Consider the following 12,227-nt stretch of genomic DNA (forward strand, 5'->3'; position numbering starts at 1 on the left):
ATAACTGAATTTTCAAAGAAATCACTGCTTCTTTAGGCACTAGAGATGCATGCTGGCTGTAGTCAGCATTTTATCTTGTTCAGCAATTTAGCCAAATCAGACTATGGCCTCTGATTTATCTGCTACATCTGAGTGCCAATTCAGAGCTGCATATTAATTTCCTCATAATTTTTGCTTTTGCCATATACTCTCAGAGCACAGCATGTCCCCGATAAGTCACTGTCAGCCACCTGTCCCTTGAATCAGACCCACACTCAGTCCTAATGGGGAAGTGGGGGGAGTCGTGGAGCAGCTGCACCGTAACTGCTGGGAGTGCTGGGGGAATTAATTGAGACTCAAATATTTGCCTACTCCAGAGTGATTTATCACAATTAAAAGGAATAATTATTTGCCCTTTGGGTCAAGTCACGGATTTTGAGGGTTTGCTTACTGGAACGTGTAAATAATTCAAGCTTGGGAGGAGTCTTCCTGGATTTTGGTTTGAGATACAGAACTTTCAGATTGGGATGCCCAGAGGAGTTAGTGCAAAAGATGGTGTTTGGGAGCACATTAGGGGAGCCCAGATTATCCTTGAAATTCCCTTAGGAAGGCACTGCTTTTGGAAACCAAGGATCTGTTTCTCAGTCAGTCCAACACAGTTAACTTCTCATGAATTAGAACTCACCGTAGTTTCTTCAGCAGAGCAGCAGATGGGAGTTGGTTCAGAGCTTAGAGAAGCAGTAGGGACACCTGAATCATATTTTCAATCTCATGCCATCTCCGGGACACGTGCTCATCAAGCGGATGGCTGGCACAATCACTTGCACTATTTGAATTATTTCCTTTTTCACTCTCCCCCACTTATTTTTTTGGTCAGTGCATGTAACTGAATTTGCAAAAGTCAAACTCACATGATATAGCTTCTCTCTAGTGAGATACCAAGAAACCGCCACGACTTTTCAAAGTTAAAAAGCACTTTGTTGGCAGGTCTGGAAAATGTGTCCTATAAACCGTGATGACAACTGGAATTGATTAACTTTCACTAATGATTCAAATCAAGCCCAGGGCTGGATCATATGATCAAAGCAGATTCTAGGAGTTAAAATGTAACATTGTGTTGGCATATTTATCTTTGGCAAGGCTCTTACAGATAAACTCTTAGGAAGATTATTTTTAAGCTAGGAAAAATTGTGTTTAAGCTTTTTTGGTGAGAAGGGGGTTTTCCCGATGTTTGTAAAGCGTCCCCAAATGACCTATTAAGAGGTGAGAGCTTGCAGCCCCAGGATATCATAGGCTTTTGGAAAGTGAACAGGGTTTACTTGATTGCAAAGAAAGTGAATTGTGTACACAACAGTCTGCATGTCTGACTACAGGCTGGTCTGGCTGTAAGAATCTTCCAATTAACTAGACACAAAGAGCTCTCACCTGCCTTCCGGCTTCCAAGGCCTCTGCCATCGCCAAAACCCAGGACCCTCCACTTCTCCCTAGGGAACAACTTGAGGGCCGTTTGCACTCAGATAGGAGAAAGGGAACTGCTGGGAGCTGCCCTCAGATGCCCTAATCCGCAGAGGGCCACTGCGCGGTCATTTTCCTCCCGACTTGTTCTGCTTTCTGCTTTAATGACCAATGTTACCTTTTGGGCCAGCTCGTTCCTAATGCCGCCTGTAATTGAGACTCAAATGGTAAAATACACATAACTGGCCGTTTTACCAAGTCATCATTTATGAATATAGCTCGATTAATTTGTTTAGTCAGATGTGGAGGGACAATAAAAAGTGATTGACTAAAAACAATTAAAACAGTAAAAGTAAATTGTTTGTGTCCATTAAAACCTGCTGAGGCCGTCAGTTGAAAACTGTGGGCCTCAATGTGAAAATTAAAACTATTGATTTTCCCCCATATGTATGTGAATATCAGAGTTCTAATTTGTTTTTGTTTTTGTTGTTTTTAACTGGCTGAAAGCCCCTGAGGTCAAAGTGAAGGTGGGCATTCAATAAGCTCTTTTAGTGGAGTTAATAAAGATTTGGAAAGGTAAATATAAGAAATGGCTTCGATGTTTTAAGGGAGAATTATATGTCTGATCCGTACCCATGTTGCAATGCTACATGCTAATACTTTGTAATTTATTGCATTTTGAGGGTGAAAATGGAAAATCAACTGCAGAATATATGATCTTCATAGGGTTGAATTTTTAGGGCTTTGCCTTAATTTATGTGAGCAAGCTAGATTTTTTTTATTATTGTCATTTGATTTTTTTATGTGCTACACTAAATCTTGTGTTCCATGAACTATTATTTTTTAGTGTTCAATTAAAATACCAACATAAAAAGGATTTTACATGGACAGATCTTGACTCACAATAAGAAAACTTGGGGAGAAAACTCTGGATCAGATGAGGAAGTTTTCAATCAAGAGATAGGATAGAATTAAGTCCCAGAAGGCTGTAAAAATAGTGTAACATGTTTGAAGTTTCCTGTATAATGCTATCTCTATGGTATCACGTTGAGCATGAGTTAATATTAAGTTTATGTCATTAATCATATTAAGAATGCAAACTGTTATACCTGATAATGAAGTGAATGATCACTGAACAAGTCAGACTTTCTTTAATCTTTAAATAGAAGCCAGGCATGAGTTTTTGAAGATGGGTTTAAACGCTATACACTCAACCCCTTAAAGATGGCATTGGAACAGCTATTACAATTATGGAATTATCTGCATTTGACTGTAACACACTGATTTTTAAGGGAAAAGCAATTCCAAGGGAAGTTCAAACACAGAGCACATTAGTTATTTCTTTTTCGGAGAGTTTTTGGTTCATTCCCCATCCCCACGAGTTTTCAAAAGGGGATATATATTGCTGTCAACCTAAATAACAGACAGAGAGAGGCTCTCTAAAGGAAAAGACGTGTGTTTGGGAATAGAGCATTGCAATGAGAATGCTGTGCCTAGCAGACAACGTGTGTATTCGGAGCGGTTAAAGGAAGACAAAGGTTTTTAAAGGAAAAAATGAGGATTACATCAGTGCTTTAAAATACTTATCCTTGCCTTCAGTGATCAATAGCAAGGGTGACACCAATCCAAGGGTAAACAAGCAGATGCCCTCGCAAAGTATTTTTTGTATAAGGTTCTCATGGCCTTTGTGCAAGGTTGTGGTTTTTGAGGAATCTTGTTCGTTATCAGGCATACAAGCGTGCGAACCCTCTCTCCATGGCCTGCCCTGGTTATGTTTGTCAGAGTTTTCTTAACTTTAGTAATCTCATTTTGATTCTGGCAACTTACACGCTACTCATTGAGTTCACATTGTAGCTTCTGAATGCTTCTTCAAAAGGACTTTCAATCGTTGACGGAGTGAGCAGGAGAATGGCTTATTGTGCAGGTGGATTCCTAGGCCTCCAGATACGGGGCAAGGATGAGCTTCCTATTCCTTGTAGGCATAGTGATGTCCATTTGAGAAAAGTGCTCCAGGTGGTTCTGCATGGGAAGCTGTAGGACTAGGCATGGAGAAACTGCTCCAAAGCCATACACTTAAACCTCTAGGGGTCAGAAAGCCTTTTGAGAATCTGCTCAAAACTATATATCTTTTTTTTTTTTTTTTGTAATGGAGGTGGGTAAGCAGTTTCACCTGCAAGAGGAATTCAGCAGAGACACACCCAGGAGTTTTTTATTTGGTTCCCATTCGAGGCCTCCTCTTGGGACCTCAAGAGTGCTCTCTGTTTGTTCTGCTGGAGGCTTTTGGGACTTACTTGGTGGCTGCCGGCTAGTGTCTAGATGTAAGTGGTGTTAAGTGGGCAGCTGGCTATGTTCCAGTCAGACCCTCTTCTTACTATGCAGATTACTTATTTGGCCATAATTGTGGCATGGTTTAGAAAAACTAAATCCTGTGCATTTTAAGCTGGAGAATAGTGAATAGGGTTTGAGGTGTGCTTGGGATGAAAGTGTTTCATCCCTGTGCCAGTGGGGAGATCACACCCTGTGAATGAGCCCAGCTCTTTGGGACCAGCAGAGGAGACAAATGGGGGTGTTGGCCTGACCCTGCAGAGTCACAGGGCCCCATTGGACTAAGAACAGGCAGATGTAGAACGTCAACTGCAAACTTGGCAAGTTTAATGCAATCCTTTCTTGAAATCAAAAGTAGGAGTGGATTTAATAATTTGGATCAGCAATTCAATCTCATGGTTCAAAACTTTAAAAGTATAAAAGAAGGTATGGTGAAAAGCCCTCCCTTATCCCAGGATTCTTGTTTGTTGTATAACTTAGAAGGAATTTTATGTAAATGACAGCGGATAGAGGTATGTATATAGAATTATTCTTTTAACACAAATGAAAGCATGCTACATACACTGATTTTTAATGTTTTTAAATAGATGTTTGTGTTTCCTTTCTAGGACAGAATTTAGAAAGGGAATGTGATAATACCTATGTCAATTTTACTGCTTTCCCCTCATACTAAACACTGCATAATCCCAAACATATATGCACAAACAGCTCCTTCCACGAGATTTGGAGCTGGTTTGGAGCCATGCTCTGGGGTTAGGCTGGAGACATGGGATTATGTAACATGCTACATTTTAAGTAGCTACCAAAGAAAAGGCACAGTGGTGGGGATGGTTGGCTCATGATTGGCACAAAGTCCCCTCAAACTGCTTCTGCTTTCCCTTCCCCAAGGCCAGCCCCAGGGGCAGAGGTGGTTTTCTGCATGGCTAACTGGGCACTGGATAGAAATTCAGGGAGGGGGCTTTCTAAAAACCATAAATTCCAGGGTCCTGCTCCTGGAAGTTCTGCAGTCATCCTGACAGTGGGGTCTAGGAAAGCACATTATTAACAAGTCGTCCAGGTGATTCTGGTGCAGGTGTGCCATGGCCCAGAGGCCAGCGAGAACAAGAGGCTTTCTGAAATCTTGGCCAACTCTAAATAGAAGTTTCGTCAGTCTCTATGAGAACCTGCCTCTCCTGGACCACTAGGAGGTAATGTCGAATTGACTACTTACCTTCAGGTGGAATCTACAATGGAATAAGTGTTGTCATTTGTCTTAGACTAAACAGAACTCCCCAGCTCATGAACCACAGAGCCCAAAACATTCCCACCAATTAACTTCACCAGCTGTGGTTCAGACACCCTCCTGTTCTCATTAGAAATAGGTCTATTCCAAGTAAGTCACTTATAAACACCCCACCACCGTCTGGGAATCACATGTTCCTGGCCCCTTGCTGTACAACCAACACATGCGTGTGTGTGTGTGTGTGTGTGTGTGTGTGTGTGTTTGTGTATGTGTGCATATATGTAATATATTTAGGAGAAGACAAGGTTTACTTCTCGCCTAGCTTCACCTTGGTAGTCCTCAGGTCTCTCCCTCCAGTGACTGTGAGCAGCACTTCTAACATAAGAATCATTTCCCCTTGATTTCATACTGTAATTGATAAACTGTGTGGCATTTATTATAGTGTGTTTTGGGACTCTCTGCCTCAGAATCACCTGGGGAGCTGATCCACCCATACAGGTTCCTGGGCCTTGCCACAGCCCATTGAATCAGTGAATTAGAATTTTAATACCTCCTCCGCAGTGATCATCACCTTGCGCACACCAACATGTTGCTAATGTCCCACACAAGGGTTTCGTCTGTGTTACTGTGTTAAGCCAGCTGGTTAGAAACTTCACTTTCTGGTCATTTGAATCAAGGGCACCTTCCAAAGCAGATCAACAGTGATTTCCTAACCACAGAACTTGTTTCTGCTTACACCTTTTCTGTTTGGTAGATCTCTAGCATAATATTTCTCAAACTTCACTGTGCTTGTGAACCCCCTAGAGAATCTTGTTAAAAGGCAGATTCCGACTCAGTAGGTCTGGGGTGGGGCCTGAGACTCTGCATTTGTAAGAGGCTTCCATGTGATGCTGGTGCTGCCAGTCTGGGGACCACACTGAGTAGCTCTGTATCAGGTAGACTTCTGTCTCCAACTGGAGCACCCTTCCTACGGCCTGTCACATGCAGCTGCCTGCCCGTGGCTGAGTATCTTTGTGCAACTCAGAATCCCTCTGCTTTTATTCTTTTTGTAGATGAAGGGGAAGAAAAAGCCTGAGACCCCTGGGAGGGAGACCCAGTTCTGTCCCCATCCCACTGAACCTGCGTTAGAGGAAGGCGGCATCACAAGCCAAAGGGTCTATTGATCTGATGCAATGGAGATTGTACTGAATTGGGAACAGCAGGCTCCCTGCGTTTCAGGGGGAGCCTCAGGAGAGCAGAAACCTTCTTTGCTTTAGTTTATTTTGTAATTAAGGGGAAAGGAACCCAAGCTAAAACGTTGCTTGAGGGCCTGGGCTTTTAAATTTATGTCACTGAGCAGCCTATGAATCAAGCCACCCACTGTGAAGCTGTCAGTTCTGATATCACTTCTCTCTCTCTGTGGCTTTATGCAAATACTTCCCCTTCTCCAAGTATTACGCTTAATGGGAATGGCAGACCGCATCCGTGTCCTAAGCCAGAGTGTGCGTCGTTGTCTGTGTGCTTGTGTCTGATTATGGAGCTCCTCCTGCTTGTCTCAGCTTGCAGAATGGAGGTGACATCTGTTATCTCAGAGGCCTGTTTGAGGAGAAAGGACTTGGAAGTTCTTATAAGTGTGAAGACGGTTGGTGGAAGAAAAAAATGCATATACTTTATTACATGGGAACCCAGTTTGAAAAGTCTTTCCAGGTGAACTTGGTTGGTGACTCTAGTGGGTCTAGTGAAGCCCCGTGATCATCCAGGGCTTAGTGTAAATACCTTGGGGGACCCGTCTCAGACCGCTTCAGAGGGATGAATCTAGGACCCTAGCCTGTGGGGTGTGGCCTCTGGACTTTCCTTCGTAGCATGCTCATTGTGTAATATGGGTGTGACTGAAGTTCCGGGAGGGGCAGGCTCTGTTTGGTTCCCAGAGGTGTGCAGTGCCAGGCACGTGCCTGGTACCTCATGAGCTCTTGATATGAGCTTGGACGGATGTGCATACTGCAGGCAAACAAGGGCTTCTTATGGAATGTAATGGGCATTGTTCCAAATATAGTGGAAGATGAAACTTAAACCACAAACTTTTGATTTCATTTAGAAAGAAATTTTTTCTCTAAACATTAGAACAAGCTATTATGAATAGATTGATGATTATGTACAGTAATATGAATCTTGTTGATGGATGGTGTCAAGCTTTGTAGCCTCCTTGTCCTCACAGCTACTTACAAGTTAATCATACGCCTGTCACAGAATACTAGATATTACTCCAGTATCTTTATTCCTTAAAAATAGAATTTCTGGTTTTTAGCCTGACATATGGTTACCTAGAATAAAGGCTGTATTTCTCAGTCTTCCTTGCAAGTAGGCATGGTCACTTAATGGATGTAAATGTGTCCTTTCCAGGAACTGTCATCTTACTGTCTTCCTATTTCCTGCTGATGGACTATGGATATGATGCCTGGAGTTCAGCAGCCATCTTGTGCTGTGAGGTTGGTAGACAGCAAGATCAAAGGATCCTGTGTACTTTTCTGTGCTACCCGCCCTGCACTGTCCACCACTATTCTTCATTTATGTGAGTTAAACCACTGTTATTTTGGATTTGATATTACTCTCAGCTGAACAGAATCCTCCTAAGACAAGGATAAGAGAATTCTAATTCTTACAAAGGGCTTCTTTAAGGCCATTATTAGAAAAAATGCTATAGTTCAGGAATTTGTAAGGGTATGTTTATGACAAGATTTTGGGTGATGCAATCTAGTGTTAGCATTAAGAGTGAGCTTAGAAGCAGTTTGGCTCTCAGTTGCTGTAGGTCCTGGAAAAGCTCCTTAAGCTCTTTAAACTTTAGACTTTCTGTCCGTGAAATGGGAGCTATAATATAGTATCTGGTACCTGCTGCTTCTCTTCTCAGTACATGGAGTTATTGAAATTCCACAGAGCTAATACTCTAAGGCCTTAGAGGATACAGGTGCCTTCTCTAAGTCAGAGAAATTTCTATATAGAGATTTAGATTAGAAATTTAGATTTAGAAATTTAGATTCATATCTAAATTTCTTCTTCTATACAGAGAAATTTCACTTCAGCAAAATTTCTTGTGTGGTTTTTTTTTTTTTTTTTGAGACAGAGTCTCACTCCATCGCCCAGGCCGGAGTACAGTGGTGCAATCTCTGCTCACTGCAACCTCCTTCTCCCTTGTCCAAGCAGTTCTTCTGCCTCAGCCTCCTGAGCAGCTAGGATTACAGGCGTCTACTACCACACCCGGCTACTTTTTATATTTTAAGTAGGGATGGGGTTTCACTATGTTGGCCAGACTGGTCTTGAACTCGTGACCTCAAAGGATCCACCTACCTTGGCCTCCCAAAGTGCTGGGATTACAGGCATAAGCCACTGCTCCCGGCCATTGTGCAGTTTTCCCTTTCTTTTTAGAAATCAGTGAAATCAGGTAACCTTAGAAATAGAAGTTTCATTCATACACACACACACACACACATATCTATATATCTATATATCTGTACACACACACACACACACACACACACACATATATAATTGTTGGTCCTTTTGTGTGGTTTTAAAGTTCAAGTATATTTTGTTTTGACCGTTTTAAAGACAATTAATTCATTTGACTTTGTTAATTTGGCTCCTTCTCAATTACCAGACATTTTGCTAAGTCCTGGAAACAACAACAAAATGGTCAAGACATAAATGCAGATAATATGTTCTGTGGGGATAGAACTTTGGAGGTTCAGACACTGTAATTATATTGTTTGGTCTCATCTATGTAAGTATAGGTAACCCGATTCCAAGGAAGGTAAACCTCCCAGGTTCATCAGATGTGCATTGCAGATGTCAGTTGCCTGCTCCGTGGAGGTCTGACTAAGCTTGACCCGGCCTCTTAGTTTCTTAATCTTCTGAGAGTGCAGAGATGCGTTCCTTCTTCCCCGGAGTTCTAAAAATTCCTGAACCTTCTCTTTGTGTTGTATCTTTCCTGTGTTTGCGGTTTCCAAGTGTGCTGCTATGGTTTATATGTGAGTTTATTTAGGTTTTCCAAAGAGACTAAGGAACTTGAAGGCAAGGACTGTGACTGCTTCTAAGTTCTCAGGCCATTGTTTAATGTTCAGTCCCTCTGAGGCTTGACCGATTCATAGTGGGCAGCTAGGATATTCAGAACACATGATTTCTATCCCTGCTTTTGAGGTAAGACCCGCAAATGGTATGCTCCAAAGTCAGTAAACCACACAAAAGATCCCGAGTTCTCTCCAGAAACCCAGCTGGGTTGGAGCTCCTGTGGTAGAGAACTTGCCCTGTCTTTTAAGCTCAGCGCTTTATTTGCTTCATCTTCCTTTTCCTTCTTGGGTTTATTGTACCTAATAAAATGGAGTGGTTATTTTACCATTTAATAATTTCTAAGATCAAAGGAAGTTAAGTAATCATTTCTGCTCTTATTAATTAATCTTTTCTTTTTCAAATTAGTTTTTCCTTGATGTTCGCAACAGATAAATGTAATGTCATTTATTCCTCTCCATGAAGGCCATTTAAAATCTTAGTGGATTTAGCTTTTGATTTATTCTTGAATTTTAAATAGGGGGGAAAAAAGAGAATGTAAGTTAGAACAGATATGTTTAAAATGACATATAAGCTGCTTTTCCTCCTAGGACTCTAATCTTTTCTTTTTTTTAAATTTTGTGACAAAGTCTCACTCTGTCACCCAGGCTGGAGTGCAATGACACGATTTTGGCTCATTGCAACCTCCACCTCCCAGGTTCAAGCGATTCCTGCCTCAGCCTCCCAAGTAGCTGGGACTACAGGCATGTGCCACCATGCCTGGCTCATTTTTATATTTTTATTAGAGATGGGTTTTGCCATGTTGGCCATGGCAGTCTCGAACCCCTGACCTCAAGTGATGCGTCTGCCTATGCCTCCCAAAGTGGTGGGAGTACAGGTGTGAGCCACTGTGCCCAGCCAGAGTGTAACCTTTTTTAATCAAGCATACCGTGCAAGCACTTCAGAATCATGCATTACCTGCATTGCACGTCTATGTATTTTCTGTAGTTTGTAGTTGAGTGGGGAGTGAGAGAGGGGAGCACTGTACCTAGGGAGTAAAATAACAAAATTGAATGATTTTCTAATATTGGTGACAGATGTCCTAGTGGTGTTTTATTTTAATAAGTAGTACTTTATTCCAGATTATTTTTCTTTTTAGCAGTCTTAAAATTTGGAATTTTATGTGTTTCTCTTATCCAGGAGGCACCTACTTCCTTGGAAACAAAAATCTCTGTGGAATTTCATGTAAGTGTCAGACTTCTGAGCAGGAACTGAGACATTCAGCAATTTCTGTTCTGGTGGGAACCGTGGAAAGGCACCATCGCTGCACAGAAATCGAGCAGCTGTGCTCCTAAATATGATTACAGGCAGTGCCACGCTGGGCACACTCATTAAAGCAGGAGCAAATGTTATCTCTGGTTTAGGAAGAGGATTGTGTTGTGTTGCTTCCTATAAACCAGGCTGTGCAGTGAGCCCATCTATCAAAGGGAAGCTGGTTTGCATGGTTTTTAAATCCTGTTAAGTTACCTGCCAATTAGAAATGAAAAGATCTGGGACTACCTAGAAAATGAAGGCAGGGTGGAAAAGTGGATACACTGTGTTACATGAAAGTCTTCTTGGGCTGTCTGGAGTTAGGTGTTTCTCTAGTTAACACTTGAAAAAATTGAGAATATTCAATGATATCAACATGCAAATATTTGTAGGAAAATACCCACAGACTGTATCTCAAGGACTTGAAAGGATGTTTGGCAGGTCTGCTCTTCCTAGAAGCTAAAGGCTTAGAGCCAACCTGGGCAAAACCTCCCAGTTTGAGACACAAACTTCTCTTGGAAAATGCTCACGGCAACAAATATGTCCAGATCCTTATTTTCCCTTTGATTTTTTTTTTTAAACTGCAGTGTTGACTAATGACAAACATATTGGTGTTTGGCTTGTGAGGTGTGGTGCTTTCTTGATAAAGGCTGGACCATGGTGGCAAACAAAATCTAATTAGTCCGTTTGAAGTATACCTCACTTCTGTTTCCAAGCCCCTCTCTTTTGTTGTCTAACATTAAGTGTGTGGTCTTCTGGCGTGTGAAAGTTTTTTCATTATTTTTATCTATTTAAAAGTAGGTTGCATGCTATGCATATGGAAATATTTAGGAAGAGGTATATTCATGTCTGCAACTTACTTTGAAATACATAGCAAAGTAAGATGGATTGAGGAACAAAGGGTTGGATAAGCATGTTGTAAAGTAAGAATAGTAAAGTATTGCCGAATTGATGTAGTAGGCATATACAGGAATTGATCGACTTACGACCTATGCAACTTACGACCATTCAACTTTACGACCACAATCGCTAGCCACGACTGCTCCGCGTCTGTCAGCGCAAATGTTGCCCAGCTGGGCGTACGACAGTGTGGACCAGCTTCCGGCAGCACTACCATCTCCGCGTGCATATAGCCTACTCAACTTACGACCAAATCGTGTTACGACCAGTCTGTCGGAACCAATCGTGGTCATAAGTTGAGCACTAGCTGTAGATGTTCACTGTCAAATTTGACTTTTATGTATGTATGAACATTTTTATGATATTGAGAGAGAAAAAGGTCAAGCTTCTATTATATAGGATTCTCACTTATATAAAACCCAAGCTCCAGGAAAGAAATAACTCTTAGACCCACAAAAGTCCTAATTTTTCAGGCAAACTCAGAAACTCTGAAGTTTGGGAAATTCTCAGTCAACATAAATTTGCTGTCTTTCTTTTTTTTTTTTTTTTTTTTGAGTATGTTTTTTTTTTTTTTTTTTTTTTTTTTTTTTTTTTTTTTTTTTCTTGAGTATGTATTACTGCTTTAATTACATTAAAAAATTGTGGTGGGACACAATTGGAATGATCAGCAATAACAACATAAGGAAGTTAACAAAAACACTTTTTTAAAATGCTGCCCCAAATTCTAATAGTTAATCTTTTTTTTTTTTCCATTTTTAAATTTTATTGCATTTTAGGTTTTGGGGTATGTGTGAAGAACATGCAAGATTGTTGTATAGGTACACATGTGGCAGTGTGATTTGCTGCCTTCCTCCCCATCACCTACCTCTGGCATCTCTCCCCTTGCTATCTCTCCCCAATTCCCCACCCCCACCGTCCCTCCCCTATTTCCCCCCAACTGACCCCAGTGTGTAGTGCTCCCCTCCCTGTGTCCATGTGTTCTCATTGTTCAACACCCGCCTATGAGTGAGAACTTGGG

This window comes from Cebus imitator, unplaced genomic scaffold (genome assembly GCF_001604975.1).
Source record: "Cebus imitator isolate Cc_AM_T3 unplaced genomic scaffold, Cebus_imitator-1.0 Scaffold152, whole genome shotgun sequence".
Classification (NCBI taxonomy): domain Eukaryota; kingdom Metazoa; phylum Chordata; class Mammalia; order Primates; family Cebidae; genus Cebus; species Cebus imitator.